Genomic DNA, 21,778 nt, shown 5'->3' on the forward strand with positions numbered 1-21,778 from the left:
ATTCAGACATGAGTTGCTCTCACAGGTTCACATGTTCAGGGACACATCACGCAGAGCACATCTGTACGTTGGGAACACTGCACTGTGGACACTGGCTCCAGGGGTTATCCATCAGTAATATGCGGTAAGAGAAGAAGGATGTCAATATTACCACTGAAAATCCTCCAATCTCTCCCGGATGACAGAGAGGACCATGTCTTTCTTCTGATCTTGGTATGTTAAAACAAACTTTAGATACATCACTTTGGGGGGTTGCATTTGGAATCCTCCCCCTGTATGCCACATTTGGTTGAGTCCAAGTATCCAGCAGATCCAAGATGGCGTACTGAGCAGCGATGTGCTGAAGTTCACTTTTTGACTCTAAACATTGAAGCTCGCTATCCCTCGTTCCTTTATTCGGATTGATGTCTGTTGAGAAAGAATATTGGTGAGTCCGAAACCACTGACAGGTTTCGTATTTCTGACACTGTATATCTGCGGAATGAGAAGATAGCTGTCGTAGCCTCGGCAGCTAGCTGTTATTACAGGTCCCAGTTATCCAGTGTTTACGGGAGAGGGTTTGTGCTATCTTGTCGACTGGGCAACACACTAGCACTACAGAGGGGATAGAAGACGACGAAGGCCCGGGTCACTGGTTGGTTCATTAAAGTAGGTTGGACTGAAAGCTGTCTATAGTTGTGCTAGCATTGGCGACAGTCTAGTGACACTGTTGCTTTGCAAAGCTAAGCTAGTTTCTAGCTCGACGAGCTGCTGTCTGTGGAGATGAACTTCTCCTTATTTCTTTCCCGCTGCCTTTCAGTTCTTCATTTCACAACACTGTCTGCTGACATCGAGGTGTAAAATATAGTATGTTGTGTTGTCAATAACTGTGTTTTATTTGTTGTGGAGCACCATGTTGTCATCGGTGTAAATCTGATGTTTTGGCTTTCAGATGATCAGTAACACTGTTTACACGAACCCTGCCTGTCGATCCGGATCATACATGCTGTAACTTTAGCTCTGATCTGCACTTCACATCTCTGTTGCTGTTTAGTGAGGAATAATGACCGGTGCAATAACCGCATCACTCTGTTCCCCCTCAGTGCGTATCACTCTTAATGAACAGCAGTGAGTGGTGTCATGTTTGAGTGAGAAACCTCAAAACCCACTCCTGAATTTAGAACCCACATGGTCACATTCTGAAGTGGACTCTGTGTGCTTGGCCAGGTTCTGTCATGTTTACCTAACCTTTGATCAAGTGTCACGTGCTTGTAATGATATTTGTAAGTGTTGCACTGTTTTCTAGAACGTTTGTGTTCAGTCATGATAACGTCAATTGCTCTACATGGTTGCTGTTTCTTAACCTCACTGAACAGTAGGGTTGGGTATCGTTTGAATTTCCACGATTCTGATTCCGATTCCGATTCTACTTTTCGATTCCGGTTCTTAACGGTTCTCAATTCCGATTCTTTGAGGGGCAGGGTAAAAAAATGATACATGCTTCTTCCACCAAAAAAATTACATTTATTCGAGAAACTTTTACACAGGTTAGTTTAAAGTAATATTCACATTAATCAGTCTGTTTATATTCACTGAGTATGTAACTGTAACCTGAGAACCACTGAAGCTACAACAGTGCAACAGTCCAACTTTTAAAGAACAGTTCTTGTTGAGAAAAACAAGCATATCTGCCTTCTCAGGCATACCGGGAAGAAATGTTTGAACATTTTAAAATAAAATGCTTCAATCTGGTGCACTTTAAGCATAATTACTAGAGACCTGATCTAGGGGGTACAACTCTAAACACCCATATGAAAAAGATCGGTTTACATTTTAATAATTAAATAAGTATGTGAACATAACCAATAACCTACCATAGCCAATAACAAATACATGTAACTTATTTTATTTTTGTTGTTCATTCATATCTTATTTTACTATTTTATTTATGCATATTTTTTTATCTCTCCAGTTTAAAACGATGTCTGGTTTACTGTCCTATAGTATACATTGGAATGCAGGGTTCGTACGGGTGCTTGAAATCCTTGAAAATGCTTGAAATTTGACGTGGTGTTTTCAAGGTTGGGAAAGTGCTTGCATTTTGGGAAAGGTGCTTGAAATTGAGATTAAGTGCTTGAAAATGTAAATGCTTTACTTTTACAATAAATTGCTGTCTGACTGAATAGTTCGCTTTTTAGATTAAAAGAAAAGAATTGCTTCGCTTCTACATAAAACAGCTCCGCTGCACCTTCCCGCGCTATGCGTGCGACCTGCAAGTGTTTGGGTTACGTGACCTGGGCATTCTGATGAGAGAGATAGATGACTGTGTGCCAGGAGGTTGCAGTTTCAACGAGCGTTGGCTAGCAGAAGACAAATACAAGCCATGGCTAAGACGAGGGTCAAGCCCACGAGTAGCCTCCTGCAAAGTTTGCAACAAATAACGATGGGAGAGTCTGCGCTGACGAGCCACATGAAAGGTACGCCGTAGAGCATTTTAGGTTAGGCTAACGTTGCATGTTACGTTTGTTAAGCTAACGTTAGCGAGCTGAATTGCGAACTCGATTGAGGGATAATAATAATTGCAGGGGACAATCATTTCAGAGGAGCGTACCTATGTTATGTGCGTTACAGTCGCCATCCTGTGGTGTTCAGAGGACGAAGCACTCACGGCATTTCGTGTTATAGTCATGAAATATAATCTATTGATTCGACACAGAGCGATTTTGAAAGCAATGTATTTCTATTGGTAGTATGTTTCGTGCCTAAACCAAATGTGACTTGCTCTATCGAAATCAGTCGCATTGACCCGAAGACACATTTTCGTTTGTATTACTGGTCTGGGGGAAGCTCGCGAGTGTGTTTGTGTTTATTGCGTTTGTGTACCGGGGAAACACTCACAAGAAACACCGGCTGTTGCTATGTTTGCTGTGACGTTACATTACTCCGTTCTCCGCTTGTAATTATGCCGAAGCTTCAAAGTTGTATTTATCATCTGAATTTGCCGAAACAAGTTTAATATTCTGAAAGCCAATACTTTGTTTATTTGAAAACAGATGAAAACAAACTGTCTTTTATATAAAATTGAAGTATTATACAAGTAAAACTACATTTTACTTTAATGCCATGTAATTGTAGAATGAACACAGTCTTCCTTTGAAGATGTATAAGTCAGGAGTCTTGAGTAGTCAGCATTACCTAAAATCATTGGACACATTTGTAAATATTATTTCCATTGTGAGTCTATTTGTATGCAGCTCTGTGATTTTGTAGCTACAATTCAGGCTAATACACTACCAGAGGTGGAGAAGTACTCAGGTCTTGTACTTGAGTAAAAGTAGAAGTACTCAGATCGTGTACTTGAGTAAAAGTAGAAGTACTCAGGTCTTGTACTTGAGTAAAAGTAGAAGTACTCAGATCGTGTACTTGAGTAAAAGTAGAAGTACTCAGATCGTGTACTTGAGTAAAAGTAGAAGTACTCAGGTCTTGTACTTGAGTAAAAGTAGAAGTACTCAGATCGTGTACTTGAGTAAAAGTAGAAGTACTCAGGTCTTGTACTTGAGTAAAAGTAGAAGTACTCAGATATTGTACTTGAGTAAAAGTAGAAGTACTCAGATCTTGTACTTGAGTAAAAGTAGAAGTACTCAGATCTTGTTCTTGAGTAAAAGTAGAAGTACTCAGATCTTGTACTTAGTAAAAGTAGAAGTACTCAGATCTTGTACTTAGTAAAAGTAGAAGTACTCAGATCTTGTACTTAGTAAAAGTAGAAGTACTCAGATCTTGTACTTAGTAAAAGTAGAAGTACTCAGATCTTGTACTTAGTAAAAGTAGAAGTACTCAGATCTTGTACTTGAGTAAAAGTAGAAGTACTCAGGTCTTGTACTTGAGTAAAAGTAGAAAAGTATTCTCATCAAAATATAGTGAAAGACAGTAAAAGTAGTGATTGTGCAGATTGGTCCATTTCAGAATAATATATATGATATGTTTTATAATGATTGATCATGAAAGTGTTCTCAAAGCTGGTGAAGGTGCAGCTAGTCTGAAGTACTTTGTAGACTGCAGGGTAGCTGGTGAAGGTGCAGCTAGTCTGAAGTACTTTGTAGACTGCAGGGTAGCTGGTGAAGGTGCAGCTAGTCTGAAGTACTTTGTAGACTGCAGGGTAGCTGGTGGATTTACTCCAGGTGGAACTAAAGTCTGATTCAACACTTGATTAGATTTCACATCATTCAGACAGTGTGCGAAAAAGTAGACGTCCCACCGTCCGGGACGTGTTATTTACAATATCGGACAAGTAGATCTGTCAATTGACTTGTCCGGCGGACAAGTGACGTTTTTTGACAAATTATTGATACATTCAGTTTGCAAAAGGCAGAACTCATTCGCAAATTGTATGTGTCCGCCATTGTTCGTTTAGAAATGTTAGTTTCGGTTCTGCTTGTCGATTCCTAAGGAAATGCATCTCGCCCCTTTCTGTACAGTTAGACGGGGGCGGGCGGAGCGGGGTGGGAAGTGTAGCACAGTGGCAGGGTTGGGAAGCAAAACTCGGTTCCGAGTAGGAACAAATAACAATTGTCCGGTCCCGGGATTACTAAGAGTTGTGAGGACAGGAGGCGAGGCCGAGCCCCCGAGCCCCGCGGACTGCAGCTCTCTCTATGCTCCGTATCAGCTGATCGCTGCACGGTGCCGCTCAGCGTCTGTCTCTCTCTCTCTCTTTCTGCACACAGCGGATCCGCTGCCCGTTAACAGCCTCATCTTTGTCAAACTTTCTTATGTTCTTTCTCTAACACGTAATGAAGGTTATTAAGCGTTTTAGCTCCTGTGTTATTAATATTGACGCCATTTCCTTTATGAAGTGAAGCAGCCTCCCTGTCTTTGTCCTCGCGCTGTCCTCACATCCTCGGACCCCCAGACTCAGAGGAGCACAGGGATGTCAGTATTGTTTATGAAGCAGGGTAAAGAAAGTACATTATTGAAATGAAAATACTATTTATTAACTTTTACAAACAGTGAGCAGCTGCAGCATGTGTATTGCAGGACATGTCTTTGAGTTGTAGAAAAGCGCTAGGCCTAAAGGCTATAAAAAAAAGCGCTAGGCCTAAAGGCTATAAATATAATGTATTATTATTATTATTATTATTAGGTTATGGCCTATGTGTTGGACATGTGTGGTTGGACTCTGTCTCACAGGCAGGCTGCAGTGTAACATCAGAGGACACTGGGCCAATTGTACATTCTCAAACTGCACCACTTGGAACTAACTAAACAATGCAGAGATTATTTTTATATAATTGTATTCAATAACTGTAAGACATTAAACAGTATGAAGTGATTTGTAAATAGAAATACAGATTTGACTTAATGTTTTCATAAATATATTTTTCTCCCAGTTTGACTTATTTTTACCCTCTCAAAGAACCGGAATCGAGAACTGAAAATAACCGGAATCGTTAAAATCCAAGCGATATCCAACCCTATGTGTGATGCGGTAAAATCTTACCGCTCACTTACGTTAACGGTGTCGTAAAAAACGTGGAAAATGTAAAATACGATGACAAAGAAGAAGATTCCAGTGGCCCCAATTTTTGTCCATTCTGGACAAGTGAAAAATGTATTCGGACAAGTAAATTGCCAAACTCACTTGTCCATGGACAAGTACTCTCTAAAAACTTTTTCTCACACTGATTCATCCAGATCTGTGAAGTAACTAACGGTGTTAAATACATGTAGTGCAGTAGAAGTACACCATGTACCTCTGAACTGTGGTGGAGTAGAAGTACACCATGTACCTCTGAACTGTAGTGGAGTAGAAGTACCAGGGTGTCCGCGGGGTCTTAAAAAGTATTAAAAGTTGATAAATCAATTTAGCGAAAATTAAGGCTATTAAAAAGTATTAAACGGCATTTTCCAAGGTATTAAGAAGGTCCACAGCAACGACAACATGACACCCTTTAATTTACTGAAACAACATGTCGGGAAAACCCCTCAAGGTGGCCCCATGCATAGCGTGCCATAAAATGCTGCTTCTTATTTTAAGTTTCGTTGCCTTGCTCCGCTCTGTGGGGGGGGACTACCTGAGAGATATACAGCAGGAGAACACGCCATCCACCGCGGAGAATAAACAGAAGGGCAACCATGCTCCGGGGTCTTCTTCGCTGCTGTTGGTGTATTTTGTGGCGGCAGCGGCACTTACAGGCCTGGCATATGTACTACAGCGTGTCCAGCATTTCCAGCGGTCTAGTGTGAACGGACGCGTTAATGAATCGAATGCGCTTGAACGGAAGACTTTTTTGCGTTTGCGTATGCGTTTTACTGTATGCGTCCTCGTGGGGCCGGGGTCTAAGCCAAACTATATCCGGTCACAGAGATCTGCTTTTTTAAAGTAAGGTCAACACATATCGACCCTAAATATAGTCTATATTAAGAACGAGAAAAGTCTTAACATATATATCGTTTTTTGTAAACATATGACAAATGTGTGAGGGGGATGACGTCAGAGCATCGTCCTCTGTGCCGGGCTTAGCCCCGGACAGCCCCAGCCCAATTTAACCCGTGGGTATTTGTGAGGGAGCTCCTCTATGGCATTACCCCGCTGAAGCTCACCACAGTTTAATATATTTCATAGTTCAAAGTTTTGTCAATTGTTTTGTTTATTGGTCAAATACTGGTTTCTAATGGTTTCTAATGGTTTCTAATGGTTTCTGATGGTTTCTGAGGAGTTTTACTGGAATGAAAGAGCCCGGAGCACAGAAGCAACAGAGCAGCATACTGCATTAACCCTGACCTTCACAGAGAGGTTGCAGTTCATGTGGAGAGGAGGCTTCAGCAGTCTGTCTGCACTCTGTTTAGTTGAGCTATCTTACAATCAATATAGTAAATGTGAGGTAAAGTGTGTCGCCAATGTAACCGGTTAGAACTCGAAGTTGCGATGAGGTCTTAAAATGTATGGAAAGGGTCTTAAAAAAGGTCTTAAAAGGTATTACATTTGACTTCAGGATTCCTGCATATACCCTGAGTACACCATGTACCTCTGAACTGTAGTGGAGTAGAAGTACACCATGTACCTCTGACTTGCGTTCACTACCAACCTAAAAGTACCTCAACAATTAATCAATAATGTATTGAAAAGTTATTTGGCTGATTGTTTTATATTGGCTCAGCCAGGTTATATGTGAAGCCTAGTCTACGTACAGATCACTAATTTTAAAATATTAAACTTAGTTTTCTTTACTTTAATTTTGCATCCTCGTGTAGAATGCTATCACGAAACACACATTTGGTTGTTTATAGCATAAAGAACATCTGATTTAATGTGAGGTAGGGAAATAATCATTTGAGTATGTGTATATAAATATGTAATTTACAACAGCTGTAAGATGCTTGAAAAACTGGAAAATGCACCTTGAAAATGCTTGAAAAGTGCTTGAATTTGACTTTGCAAAAGGTGTAAGAACCCTGGGAATGATTTCAAACCTGTTTTATCCCAATAATTATAAAGGAGTGCCTTGGAAATATGTGTTTACATAAATTGTGATCAAAACGTTTGAGACCCACTGAGATAACTTAGACTAAAGTGAACTATCTAAACACTCAGAGTCCTTTACCTCACTGAGCTGTAGTTATCAGCCTCAGCCTGACTGGAGAGGACTCTCCCTCCACATCATTGTAGAAACATCTTCTTCTTCCGTTAGAGCAGCTAGCACCAGATGCTAATAACAACAGCGCGTACCCTCCTTTTCTCCCTCGCTCGCTCCCACGCTCACTCGCACTTTGGCTGTGAGCTGCGGTTGCCAGATAAGCCAACATCCCCCATTTTCATCACTTACAGCACCCATCGTACAGGGCAAATGAAAAGTGTAACTGGGATGAAAAGGGTGTTACATTTACTTAATTATGAATGTTGTTACATCAAGGCCAGTCAGTTATCAGACAGTTGGTCGCAAATGCGTTTCACACCTGAGAGAGAGAAATACGCACACCTGAGAGAGAGAGAGAAACACGCACGCCTGAGAGAGAGAGAAACACGCACGCCTGAGAGAGAGAGAAACACGCACACCTGAGAGAGAGAAACACGCACACCTGAGAGAGAGAAACACATACACCTGTTTGCTGCCTGCGATCTGCGATCTACGGAGGCCTGCTCCCACCTGTAGAGGCTGTACTGGAGAGGTTTTTACCCCGGAGTCGTCGCGGAGAGACGGAGTGGATCCACGCTTCGGGCTTGGCCTGCTTCCACCGGGCGTGTGCTGCTGTGCGGAGGAAGATTTGACCACCGCTGGGGCCTGCTTTCCACCTGTCCTGGTTCTGCTGTTGCAGAGGCCTGCTTTCACCCCGGGGATACCACGGAGGGACCGGAGCGCTTCCACGCTGCTGTTTTCGCCTGTCCTTTGCTGCTGTGCTGATTTTGCTCCAGGAACATCGGATGCTGTGTGCTGGTCTTGGAAAATGGCCCATATCGGGATTCTGCTGCTCCTGTTAACTGTTTTGGACTATGAGAAGATCTCTAGTCATTCTGAGACCCGCAGTGGGCATCCCCTGCAAAGGTTCGGATGTGTTGCTCAAACAATTACCGGTTGCCTTGTCACAGTCAATCTGCTCGACAAAATATGTTTGTCTTTTTTATTTTCCTGCGATGATGGTTCTTCAGGACTGCTTCTTAAGCTCTAATCACACTCTCGACTGACGCTGACGTCATTGTTTTATCAGAAACATGGCTAAACAAATCTATTTTGGCTCTGACATTGCCTTAAATGGTTTTAATGTGTATCGTACCGACCGGCCTAATAAAGGTGGTGGCGTTGCCATTTATGTTAAGAATAAGTTCAGTGTAACCACATTAGTTTCCAAATCGATCAGTAAGCAATTTGAATTTTTAGCCATATAGAAGTGGCAAATGGTCAACAGGTCATGGTGGTGGGCTGTTACAGACCCCCCTCAGCTGTCAAAGACTCCTGGTCTTCACTAGAAAATCTTTTATCACAACTAGACTACAAGGACATAGTGCTACTTGGAGATTTTAACTGGGACTGGTTAACTGCAGTGTCAGAGGATTTTAAAAACCTTTGTATCTCTTTGAATGTTACTCAGATTGTGGACAGTCCTACTCGCCCTAACATTAAGTCCCCTAATAAATCCTCCCTCATTGATGTCATTTTAACAAATGCTCCCTATAAATATTCATCTGTGGGAGTATTTGCAAATGATCTGAGCGATCACTGTGTTGTAGCCACAATTAGGGACACTAAGGTCCAAAAGGTTAAACCTTGCATTATCATCAAGAGAGACAAAAAACATTTTGTGGGGCAGGGTTTTGTTCATGATCGGTTTGATTTTGATTGGGGTAAAATCGATCTGTGTGCTGATGTGGAAACCGCATGGTCTTATTTTTATCTTGGTTTTATGGAGATCATTGATAGACATGCACCCCTGCGTACATTTAGAGTGAAGGGACGAGACAATCCTTGGTTTTCTGCTGAGCTGTCTAGTCTCCTTCATGAGAGAAACAAGGCCTGGGCAAAGGCTAGGCAATCAGGCTCAGAGGTAGAATGGCTGCGTTTTAGGCAGCTAAGGAATAGTTTCACTTCACATATCAAAAGTACAAAGTCGAAGTACTGTTTGTCAGTAACCACAGAAAACCTAAATAATCCTAGGAAATTTTGGAAAGCAATACAATCGATATCAACCGGTGAGATCCGTAATGAGCTACCTCCGTGCCTTACCACAGCATATGGCTCTATATCGGACAGGGCCACTATGCTACATTGCTTTAATGAGCATTTTGTGTCCTGTGGTTCTATGTTTGATTCTGTGACTAACTCTGCTTCTGTGAAGACCCCAATCCGTGACTCTGAACAATGTGGTTTGGAAAACCCTTTCAGTTTTACTCCTTTTACTGTCACGGCCCGTCTACACTACAGCGTCGACAGCGTCGAAAACTCCAATCTGCCCATTCACTTTCAATGGGGTGACGTCACGTAGCCTCGCTTTTTCGCCGAACTGAATTGTGGGTAGCAGAGCGGTCCGTCTCCGGCGTCAGAAGTTGAACATTGTTCAACTTCTGACGCAACCATCACTGCGACAATGAAAGTGGTAAATGACATTACTAGTATTTTAGATAATAAGCAGAGTTGTGCAGCTCTGTTTATTGACCTTTCCAAAGCGTTTGACACCGTTGATCATTGCATCTTAAAGCAGAGGCTACTCAGTATAGGCATATCCAGCCTTGCAGTGGGTGGTTTGTGAACTACCTCTCTGAAAGGTCCCAATGTGTTCACTTTGATGGGCTGTCTTCTGAGTGGTTAAACATTTCTAATGGTGTACCACAAGGTTCTGTTTTAGGACCACTTTTATTCTCCATATATATTAACAGCGTAGGTGATAATGTGGATGAAGCTACTTTACATTTTTATGCGGATGATACTGTGATGTACTGTGCAGGTCCCTCCATTAAAGAGGCTGTTGTTAAATTACAGGCTGTTTTTAACATTATTCAGACTCAGCTCTCTGAATTAAAGCTTCTTTTAAATGTGGATCAAACCAAGGTAATGCTCTTTTCTAAAGCAAAAAAGACAACAGAGCCTGTTTTTGATATTGTAACTACGCAAGGAACAAAACTTGAAGTTGTTGCCTGTTACAAATACCTTGGTATCTGGCTTGATGATTGTCTTACTTTTAAACTTCAGGTCACTAATCTGCTTAAAAAGCTCAGGGTTAGGCTAGGTTTCTTCTACAGGAACAAGTCCTGTTTCTCGCTTGAGGCCAGGAAAAGGCTCGTCACTGTGACCTTTTTGCCTGTGCTGGACTATGGGGATCTGGTCTATATGAATGCACCTGCCCATTGCCTGGAAAAGTTAGATGCTGAGTATCACAGTGCTCTGAGATTTGTTACTAACTGTAAAGCACTTACTCATCACTGTACCCTGTATACCAAGGCAGGTCTGCCTTCACTAACTGTACGGAGGCTCAGTCACTGGTACATGTTCATTTATAAAGCCATGTTGGGTAAACTACCTTTTTATATCTGCTCTCTGATCTCTCGACGAATTGAAAGTACGTATTGCCTGAGATCTCATGATGTTGTTTTATTAAATGTGCCAAGTGCTAGGACTGTTTTATGGAAGAAAGCTTTTAGATGTGCAGCTCCACTAAATTGGAACAGTCTGCAAACCTGTTTAAAACTGAGCACTTTGGTTCCCCTGCATCACTTTGAAACTCGGCTGGGTGACATGCTGTTTGATACTCATGGTACCTGTCAATGTAAATAGAGTTTTGTAAACTGTACCCTGTACATTATGTTGTATGTCGTCCTTATTGTTGTTCTGTTGTTTTTATGTTACATGTGTAACTAATGTCCTGCAGGTCACCTTGAAGAAGAGATCTTTTGATCTCAAGGGGCTTCACCTGGTTAAATAAAGGCTACAAACAAACAAACAAGGCCAAAAATTAGGATGAGCCTCAACGGTCAAAACATTTTTTTTTTCTCCCAGAGATGTCAGCGCAGCGCCTCCACAGATCTGGCGCCCTAGGCGAACATGGTTACGCTGTAGGAAGTGTAGGTACAACGCTACATTTCCCACCCCGCTGCAGTCATACAGTAGGCTACGGAGAGCGGCGAAAAACATTTCCTCAGGCATCGAAAAGCGGAACCGAAATTCACATTTCTAAATGATGCCGTTGGAATCGAAATGTTGGAACCGGTTCAGAACCGGAACCGGTTCTCGGTACCCAACCCTACTGAACAGGCTGTGGATCCGGTTCATGCTGCGGTCCAACCTGGGCTGAGCCTGTCAGGAGGACAGCTTGTCTTTGTCCTTCACAGCCAAGGTTGAATTCAGGTCAGATGCTCCCGGCTTTAGTGAAGTGGCTTCTCTTTTATTGAAGGAAAGTCAATTTGTTGATATAAAGTCTTACATGTGGTCTGTAGACCGGAGCAAAGGACTGAATCTGATGGGTACGTTGATTTGGTTATGATGTCATATCATTCACCACTGTTCGGAGGATGACTATGGAACAGAACAGCAGACTTACAACGACAATTGTACATTAACCTGTGACAGCTGTGTGATGAGTGACACTGTGTGTATTCAGTAAACCATGTCATTCGCACCTTTTCTGTACAAAAAGGACAGAAATAACAGACATTGTTCAGAACGTAGACTATACCCCCTGAGAAGTTTCAGCCTTGACCCTCTGACATGGCAAGCAGATGTCGGCGTGAACCAGAAACTTCTGAATGTGTCTGTAAAACCGTTTTCTTTGAGCTCTTGTTCCATTCAGTTATTTAGCGAAGTCAGACAATTTACCTGGCCATCTCCAAAAATAATGTACAATTGTATCACCATGAAAACCTTCTAAAGTTTATATAAACTTCTATTGAAATTGAATATGATGGCAGTTAGGGCTGTGGCGATACACTAATCTCACGATACGATACGATACACGATATTCAGCCAACGATACGATATATATCACGATATCCAGCCAACGATACAATTCGATATAATTCGATACACTTATATCATTTTCTGAAAGATTTTAAAGGGACAGTGTGATTTTGGTGACATCTTGTGAGTGTTCCATTGACTTGGATTGAATTAATTCAACTGAAAACTGAAAGCATCATTATACAATATATGGCTCTGACAGAGAGTCTCCAGCTTGCAAATGCTGGACAAAATGAATCAAAAGATGTGGTGAGAGAATTTGTTTCATTTATTGAAACAGTGCAAACTAGCTGTAAAGTGCAGTATCACAATGGACAATGGAGGATGAAAAGGTGCAGCAGGTGGCGGAACACGGGGGATTTGAATGGGACCTGTTAGAAATTAAAATCAATGTTTTGATGGCATAAAGTACCATAAACATACCGTCAGTTTAAATGCTGTTTTATACTGAAAAACCAGAAGTTGTTGTGCACAACCAGTTGTTGAGCTTTTATTCTGAAAATCCTTCATCTCCGGTTAGCATTTAGCATGTGGCTAATATTAGGGATGCACGATATTGGTTTTTTGAAACCGATACCGATAACTTCCTGCTTCTCAAGACCGATAACCGATAATAAAAATAAAAATTACGCCACTAATTATTTTAACGCGATTAACGCATGTGTCTTTTTTTTCCACGGCCGCCCCGTAGCTTCAAAGCGCATCGAGTTTAAAATACCATCTACAAGCTGATGCTGACAGCCCTGCTCCTGCCGCCCGCTTGTGGCAGACCACACTTCCACGCTCACCGGCAGGCACCGACTGGCCATCTGGAGGACCGGGAGGGTGTGTGTACGTGTGGTCCGAGCGAGCAAGAGAGAGACCTTAGTGCATTGTTGTTGTAGCATCTGGTGCTAGCTAGCTGCGCTAACGGATATAAGGAGCTGTTTAAATGAAAACAGAGGAGCGCTCTATCCACACAACTGCGCCGAGCACTTGACTTTATGCAGGAAGCAGACAGCGGGACATTGTAGGAGAAGTGAGCACACTCAGCAACATGATTGCAGCGTCCAGGCTGCTCCGGTTCGAGCATATGCCTTGAGTTGCACATAGCTCCAACGCGCGCGCAGACACACACACACACACACACACACTGTATTGTATTATTGTCTTCGTACGCTTTTAACACACCATCGTAGCGATGGCGATCTTTCAGGTGACTGATCAGGTTCGAAGTATTAGGGAGCGCTGGATTTGTGAAGAACTCCCCTCTTCCTAAACCACTAACACCACAGTACTGGCAAAACGGGAGGAGCCGAGTGAAAAACAAGCGCCCCTCATCCCAATCCACCCACACCGCAGTATTTTTTTCTTTTTTTTTACCCAAAAAAAATATTGTATATTATCGGGGCTATTAATACTGTTATCGGTTTATCGGGATGACGTCATAATTCCTAATATCGGACCGATAATTATCGTGCATCCCTAGCTAATATACAATTTCCTATAGAGGTGAATTTAGTAGCGATATGACACGGAGTGTTGCACACAACTATAGACGTCGAGATATTATTATTGCTGAATATTAAATGAAGGTACAGTTTATTTGAATACGTTGGTTTACAGACGTGGGTAGCATGAGACAACATTCGGAACTACCGGAAATGATACCAGCCGTGAGGTATTTTTGGAGTATTGATTACAGCGTTTAAAATGTATTAAATGAAAAGTCATGAAAGAGATAAGGAGGAGAAAATGCGTGTTTAGTTATATATTTAATGTGCAATGTCTGAATCCTCTGTAATGCGCAACAACGAACATTGGAGACGTGGAGGGCCAGCCCCCAGCAGCGCCAACCGGCCCACAGGGAGGATTCAGCAGAGGATATTTAACAGCTGGAAAGGTGGAGCTCGCTCTCTTCCCTTCGCTCACGAGAGCCAGAACACAGCTGTTTTTCTGACTGAACAATCTCCTGCTTGTAACATTACCGTGCTTTTTATTAATTAAAGTATACATTTGAACATTCTCAGAGACTCAATTAGTCTCCTTTTTAAAGCTTCTCTCCTGGACGCGAGTATAACGAACACAGTTATCAGACTTAATGTATCGATACCCGCGGCTGAAATATCGATACTTTCTCGGAAAACTAAATATCGATATATATCGGAGGATCGATTAAATTGCACAGCCCTAATGGCAGTACTATTTTATTTTTACTAGGAATGGGGTGCGTAGTAATCAGCAGCGAACCGCTTCAACACGTGTATTTCGGTTTCATTGACGGCATCCATTTAGTTATTCTACAGTATTGTTGTTTTCTAGTTATTTGTTAATGTATATAACCCAATTTTTGTGTATAGTACTCCAACGAACGGATATTCGGATATTCGGGTACAGCCCTACAGTGTTGTTGGTAGGGATGTCCCGATCACTTTTTTTTTGCTCCCCATCCGATTCCGATCATTTGATTTTGACAATCTGCCGATACCGATTTTTCTCGATCCGATCTTTATGTAATGCATTAAGAGAAAAAAAGGTAACAGATAACGGCTGGTCATCCAACGCAAGGAATTCAGCTATCTTGGCTGTTATTTTTTTGGCCTTTTCACTGTTCCGAGGCAGTTTCTCTTTCCTTTTTAAAAGTCTCTGAAAGTGTTGGTTGTTTCAGTGCCGTTACCTGTGTTTAGAGTCAGTGAGGTCCTGATCATTTATTCCGGTAAATTACTCTGACCTACTAATTGACCTGACCGAAGTTATTGAGTCTATGTAAGTTTACTGCTTGGCTCAGATCCACCAACATCAGCAAGATCTCACCTCTATTAACTCTCCAAAGAACCAGATTCAATTAACTGCTGTTTCAATTCAGACAACTCTTTTAAATCTGTTTAAGGGATCCCGAAGGATTTTGGTATCAGTAAATGAGGTGTGTTCCTACCTAAGCGTGTGTGTGGCAGGGTGCAGTCTTACCTTTGAAGCAGGAGAGGAGAGCACAGATGTCCTTTAAGTTGTCCCAGTCCAAAAGGTGGGATCAGTTTATTTGAAGAAAAATAGGTCCAAACTAATACAGGGTTTTTACCTTCTCTCTTTACAACATTATAATCATACTAAAAAAAAATGATGCTGTGATCATGTTCAAATATGAAACTTGAATTCACAGTCTTACATTTATTACCAAAATGTTTCACTTCAACTGCCCAATTCAGTTGTGACATTTCATAATCTCCCGATAGAATTTAGAGGCATTTCCTCATAAAAAGACCGGTGATAATAAAAAGCACATTCAACTTTTCATTCACCAAATCAATTCACATCAATTCCATACCTTTTTTCCGTCACAGATGGCGGGTACTAACATTCAAAAACCTATTCCTATCCGCATGAATTCGGAGGAAGGTCCTCACAGGTGGCGGGTACTAATACTCACAAACACATCTCCCATCAAATCATTCCACTCAGCAAACAAAGAAATTCACTCAGCGTTCAAAGAAATTCACTCAGCTTTTAAACCAAGAAAATCAAGAGATATTTACCAAGTTTGAGAGAACCTTACCGAGAGCTATTAACCCAGCTCTGAAAGACAGAGCCTACCGGGAGAGAGTATACCAGGGGCACCCCCCCTCTCTCTCTCTCTCTCTCGCTCCCTCCAAAAAGCCAGTCCGTTAATGCTCAAAAAACAGGATAGAAACCCTCATAAACACCTCCTTCATACCCAACCAATGAAACAAACTGGGCATGGCCTCTGATGTACAGGGCTGGACATGACCAGACATATTCCATAGCTTATGGCATAAGACACACCTTCCCATGTTTGTGTAAAAAGGGACATGACCAGACATATTCTATGGCTATGACATAACCACCTTTTTGAGGCCTCAATGTATTTCTCCTTAAGTCAAGAGCCCATGAGCCCAGAGACCGTGGCGCTCATTAAAAGAGACAACACGCCACTATCAGACAAAACACAAAGTGTTTGACCGAACATTCCCTCTCAAGTCAGAACTGAGGTCCCAACAAATAAGCAGTCTCAGAGCCCAATATGATCAATCCACCAGGATCAACATTAAATATCGTTCCAGGGCAGGCTAACCAATGAGCTAACCGAGGCTAACCAATGAGCACCTGCATGTGTGTGAGAGAATGGCCCTGACTCCATTTCAGCCCAGATTTAAACTCCTTTCAGGACAAGCTCAAGCTGAATTCTCGCACTGAATTTAAAGAAAGTGAGTGAGGGACTGCAATATAAGAGGTAAAGAAAGAGACACTTTAAAACTGTTCAATTGCTATGATGTGTAAAGACTGATATTGTTCTATAATCGTCTGAAACTGTTAAGTCATGATGTGAAACGGTTAACAAAGAAAAAGGGAAACTCAAGCTGCTGCTACACTTTATTGTATTTATCTAAAATTAAGCACTTTTAAGATGCACATATTTTCAAAAGATATTTTATTTATTTTCTCCTATTTTGTTTTTAAATGCAGCCCGAGAGGAACATTACACATATCCACAGTATGTTACTGTATATCTGTAGTTCAATGTTAATAGACAATAAATATTGTTGTTTTTGAATTGTACTTTCTTTATTTGATTGGCAGTCAGTTGTTGATTACATGCAGACGTTGATAAAGCTACAGCTACTTCAATATATATCACACTAATTCATAAAGCAACTTAGACATGTTGATGTTCCGGACCTTTGCATGGGGACATTTTCTCTAACTGGACCTCGTTGAATTTTAGTTGAAGGCCCCTGGCCTATACAGACATAAATAAAGCAGCGACTGTATTCACCATGACACAGACAGTCTGTGGTTTGTACTTGTTTAACTTTTGTCTAGTTTCTGAGCAGATATGAGGAGCTGTGAGCTCTGAGGGCTAACAGCTAACGTCTGATGTTGGTTTTGTGGTTCGCATTGAAGATGACATCACGGCTCCGCCTACACTGCGTTACTATAGTTACTGCCCCAGCTACTAAACTGTAATGGAAACGCAGCATAAAGTGAGCCTGGCCTACCAAGGCCTAACTATACCGTATGCGCCATAACTGATGTCTGAGATAACACTTGATAATAAAGAGGAAGGCCCTGGAGTGGTTTTCACAGCAAGTTCCTGCTTGTGTTTGAAGGCGAGGCTGTATTGCTGCAGGGTGACGTGTTTTTGAAGGACAACCCCGGAAGTTAGCATCACACTGGTCCCCTCAACAAAAAGCCATTGGATCTTTGATTATACTCAAAAGGTTACTTACATAATATACTTTTGTTTGTTTGCAAGCCAATCTTCACAAATAAACACAACTTTTATGATTTTTGCAGTGTGAAATCAATTGCAAGAAGTGAGGCTATAAAAAAAGCACTTGTGTCACCTCGCTACATGCCGACTAATGTTCAGCATGATGACATTTAACTCATTTTTTTAATTCTATAATTATATTTTATATATCAAAGTGTTTTGTGTCTTGGAACAGAACATTAACATCTGTTTACTTGATACAATAACTACATTAAAAATATTGAAATTCAATACCACTTTATATCCGACAGTAAAATATGGACATAACATTGAAGCTCCTGACTTGCCAATCTTCAATGAGCTTCCATTGTAACAAATCCCAAACATGTCCTTTGTAAGCGCAGTAGGTGAGACATGGAGAACGAACCCCTGATAAGGCTTTCACACCAACACGGTTCCCGTTCTAGCTCCGTGCTAGAGCTTTTCTGGTTCGGAACCGGTTTTTCTCTTTTTCTCGGTTTTATTATTCAGAATTGATATCAGGGCTGTCAATTGGCAAGACCGTAGTTTTAGATTTATATGTTCCGATTTATTGAGATAGTGTAAACAAGCAATATATAGTTTGTTTTTAAATCAAATTGTATCTTTGTTTTGTAAATCTTGTCTTGCATAATTGTTGATATTTAGGTGGGTCTGTAAGAAGTTTTGATCACAGCATTGCAAACTCTTAGAAAGCCAGGTTATTGTATTTATTAAATTCATAAAAGCATCATGAGTGAGTTCCGGTGTGTGGCGAACGTCCTCCCATCATACAGGAAACATGGATTTGACAGATGTTGAGACTCTGGAGTTAGAGCCTAGCATTAATGCTGTGTTCTTCTAACTTCATTGTATGAAGCCCTTCACCATGTACGTATATTATTTAGCATACTGCTCTGAGATGCTGATGCTTGCTTTGAATGAGCTCCTATCAGATGCATCTATTTTTGAAGTGAACCTATTTGTGAAGTTGTGTCCGTTATATGGACAAAGTTATCAGTCACTGTCTTTAATTTCATACTATCACCACAATATGCCCGCCATTTTTTTGTTGTTGCCGTTATTGCCCTTTTGAAAAAAATGAACTTTTAAACATACGACCAGGACAGTCACGAGTCTTAGTTCAAGTCCATCAATGCACAAGTCCAAGTCGAGTCACGAGTCCAGGACTCGAGTACTACCAAGTCTTGGTCACAGTTGCTGCAACATTTCTGCCAATTTAAAGCTGTGAACACATGTTTAAAATGATAAACATGAGAACTTGTATCCGCTCCTCTCTGTGCCCGTCGCTGAAGTCTCACTGTCTGGCAGGCGACACTCTCTAGTATTCCTCACAGTGACATAAAAAGCACATTTGAAAGTCAGACAATAAGCCACATGTTTGAAGCTGCTATATATAAAAAGCTCTTTGTGTCACAGGTTGCTTTCTGCTGCAATATGCTCACTGTTGAGTTGGAAACAAAGAGCGATGGGGACGGCTCAAAGAGTGAGCAAACATGAGCAGCTGATCGATGATCTGAAGCCCAATACAGCAGGCCTCCAGATAATCAGCCTCCGTAAAGCTTGTAATGTTTAGTTTCTGGGAAACCAGGTGTTTAGTCAACTCTGTTCATTTTGGAGGACAGCCTTCATTTTTCTCAGAGACTTTCATTGTTGAGATTTAGGGTTGAGAAATTCCGGGAATTTTCAAAGATGGAAACTTTCCATGGGAATTAAAGGTGGGGGAGGTAAGAATGGAGAAACCAGCTGGAGTGCGCTAGAATTTGAAAATACACAGCCGGAAAAAATCTGCCACTTCCTTCCAGAGCCCCGCCTCCAACACACACGAATGTGCACATGGCCAATGAGGGCACGAGATAAGTGTGTGCACAGATGGAAGGCTGACAGGCAGGTAGGCCATCCAGTTACTTTAGCCGGGCCGGCTCAGATGATTGGTCGTGCTTTTTACAGTACTACGGCTTCCACTGATGACTGTTAAGATATTCGTTGCTATCGGGATGTTAAGAGCAATCCATGGAATATAACAAAAAGTGTATCTCGAGCCGGTTTCTCAAACTTACCTACCCCACCTTTAAGTGGAATTTAAGTGAATAAACTGGGCATTTTCTAAATTGAAGGTTGGCTCTTCATAGGGAACTTAAATATAGTTGGGGAAAGTATATTTTAGCATAATTTTTGACTAAAACAAACAGATGCCATTCCAGTACACTTGAATATCGGTGCCATTCCTCAATCACATCCACATGGCACACTGCTTACAGCATGGCTATTGAGACCATACCCCCCACAGCAGAGGTGCCCAGTACGTCAACCAGCTTTGCGACCAGCTTTGCCCTCGCGGTCGACCGGTCATTCATAAAAAAAAAAAATCCAGCTCCGTTAAAATAGACAAAACCGGTTGTGATCCCTCCTCCCTTGGCCTCCCTGCCTCTTAATTCAGGAGTTTACTTGATTGACAGAAAAAGCGACCTATCGCTTTCCAGTCTGTTAACCCAGAATGCAAAGCGATACAAAATCAGTCAAGTGCCGGGAAAACTCAAATTAAGTTAAAGAGACAGACAACAAAATGAGTGCGGGACCGAGCCAGAAGCTAAAGACAAACCACTTCCACCCAGAATGGGAGGAAGACTGTTTTGTTGTGATGTCACATTCAAAGGTTATTTGCCTTATTTGTAAAGCAAGCGTCGCTCTGCCAAAGAAAGGTAACGTGGAGAGGCATTATCGGAGTGTTCACAATACAGCGACTTCCCTCCGAGTAGTGAGTTGAGAAAGAGAAAGGTCATGTATTATTGCTACACAAACATTATCTCGTAGTCTTAGTGTCGCCAACTTGTTTCTAACATGCAAAAAGACAAACAAATGCATCTATGGTCGGTGTATTTTTGATCTTTCCAATCGAGACGAGATCTCTCTCTCCCGTCTGTGTGTGAGGGGGCGGGGCGGTTTACACACACGCAGCTGCTACATGCAGCAACACACGGCGGGGATGGCGGAGAGAAGCGCTCCAAGGTGTGGTTACATGTTACCCGTCTTGAGGTGGACGATGCTCCTTGCCAAGAGTGTTTAGCATGTGAGGGCGGTAACACGAGCAGTTTGTCTAAACATTTAGCAAAAGTGCTCCACATCCAGACGGAGGAATGCACCGGGTTCCACTGCCTTTCTAGCAGCTCTGTAGCCCCGTCCACGAGGAACGTTTCCACGTCAGGTATTATGTATGCTAGCAGCAACACACAGTTAACTCAATGATACAAACATGGGTTAATGATTAGAGGAAACTGAGGTATTTATTTTGTTAAAGTTTCAGCTATTCTGTTTACAGTTCTGTCATCACATTATTTAATACGATTTGTTAAAACACTGTTGTTTCTTTTGATGTGAAATATTATTTATGTAATTTAAATAAAAAGCAATGTTAGTTTTGTAAACAATTTAAGTTAATTTATGTATTTTTGAATCAAGTATTCATCTTTATTGTCTTCATTGTTAGTTTCCACATGCCTAAAACAACCTCAAGCTAAATCTAAAAGTTGATGGCTAAATAAGAGCGTTTGAGAAATAGTCCGAATAGTCGATTAGTCGTTTCATTAATCGATTATCAAATGAGTCGTTTGTCGCAGCCCTATTGTAGTTATCCCATGTTTAAATAAAACGTGTTATTCAGCAACCCTTGCAATTTGGGATATTATTTTGGGTTGGTAGACCTCGGTGAGCTGGTCATTTCACAAGTAGCTCACCAGCCAACAAAGTGTGGGCACCCCTGCCCTACAGGCACTGTGGATCTCTCCATCACATGCACAGATGATTTCTAGAAGTAATATTTAACTCAACATTCATGTTTTTGTTCTTCAATGAAACAAATGATTGTTCAATAAAATAATTAAAACTTGTTCTGTTCTTACTTACAAATAAATCTGTTAATGTGTTTTAATTGTATCATTTTGCATGGATGTTTTCTTATGACAAAACAAAATGTTTATATTTATGATTATATACGATACAATTTGATACATTACCCTCAATTCCCAGTTAGTTCCCAATATTCCCATGGGAAGTTTCCAATATGGAATATTTTCCCAAAAATTCCCCAGCTTAACGTCCCATGGAAATGTACCGGAAA

The 21,778-nt window shown here is 41.4% G+C and overlaps 1 protein-coding gene across 3 annotated transcripts in view; it reads left to right on the plus strand.

The window, feature by feature from the left end:
* Window positions 1-21,778, plus strand: part of ndst2a (N-deacetylase/N-sulfotransferase (heparan glucosaminyl) 2a) — a 30,894-nt gene continuing 9,116 nt past the window's right edge. For all 3 annotated transcript variants that reach the window (XM_034080098.1, XM_071202767.1, XM_034080099.2), the window contains exon 1: window positions 1-427. The gene's annotated coding sequence lies outside the window, so the exon portion shown is untranslated. The remainder of the gene's footprint in view (window positions 428-21,778) is intronic.

Source organism: Pseudochaenichthys georgianus, unplaced genomic scaffold (genome assembly GCF_902827115.2).
Source record: "Pseudochaenichthys georgianus unplaced genomic scaffold, fPseGeo1.2 scaffold_877_arrow_ctg1, whole genome shotgun sequence".
Taxonomy (NCBI): Eukaryota; Metazoa; Chordata; class Actinopteri; order Perciformes; family Channichthyidae; genus Pseudochaenichthys; species Pseudochaenichthys georgianus.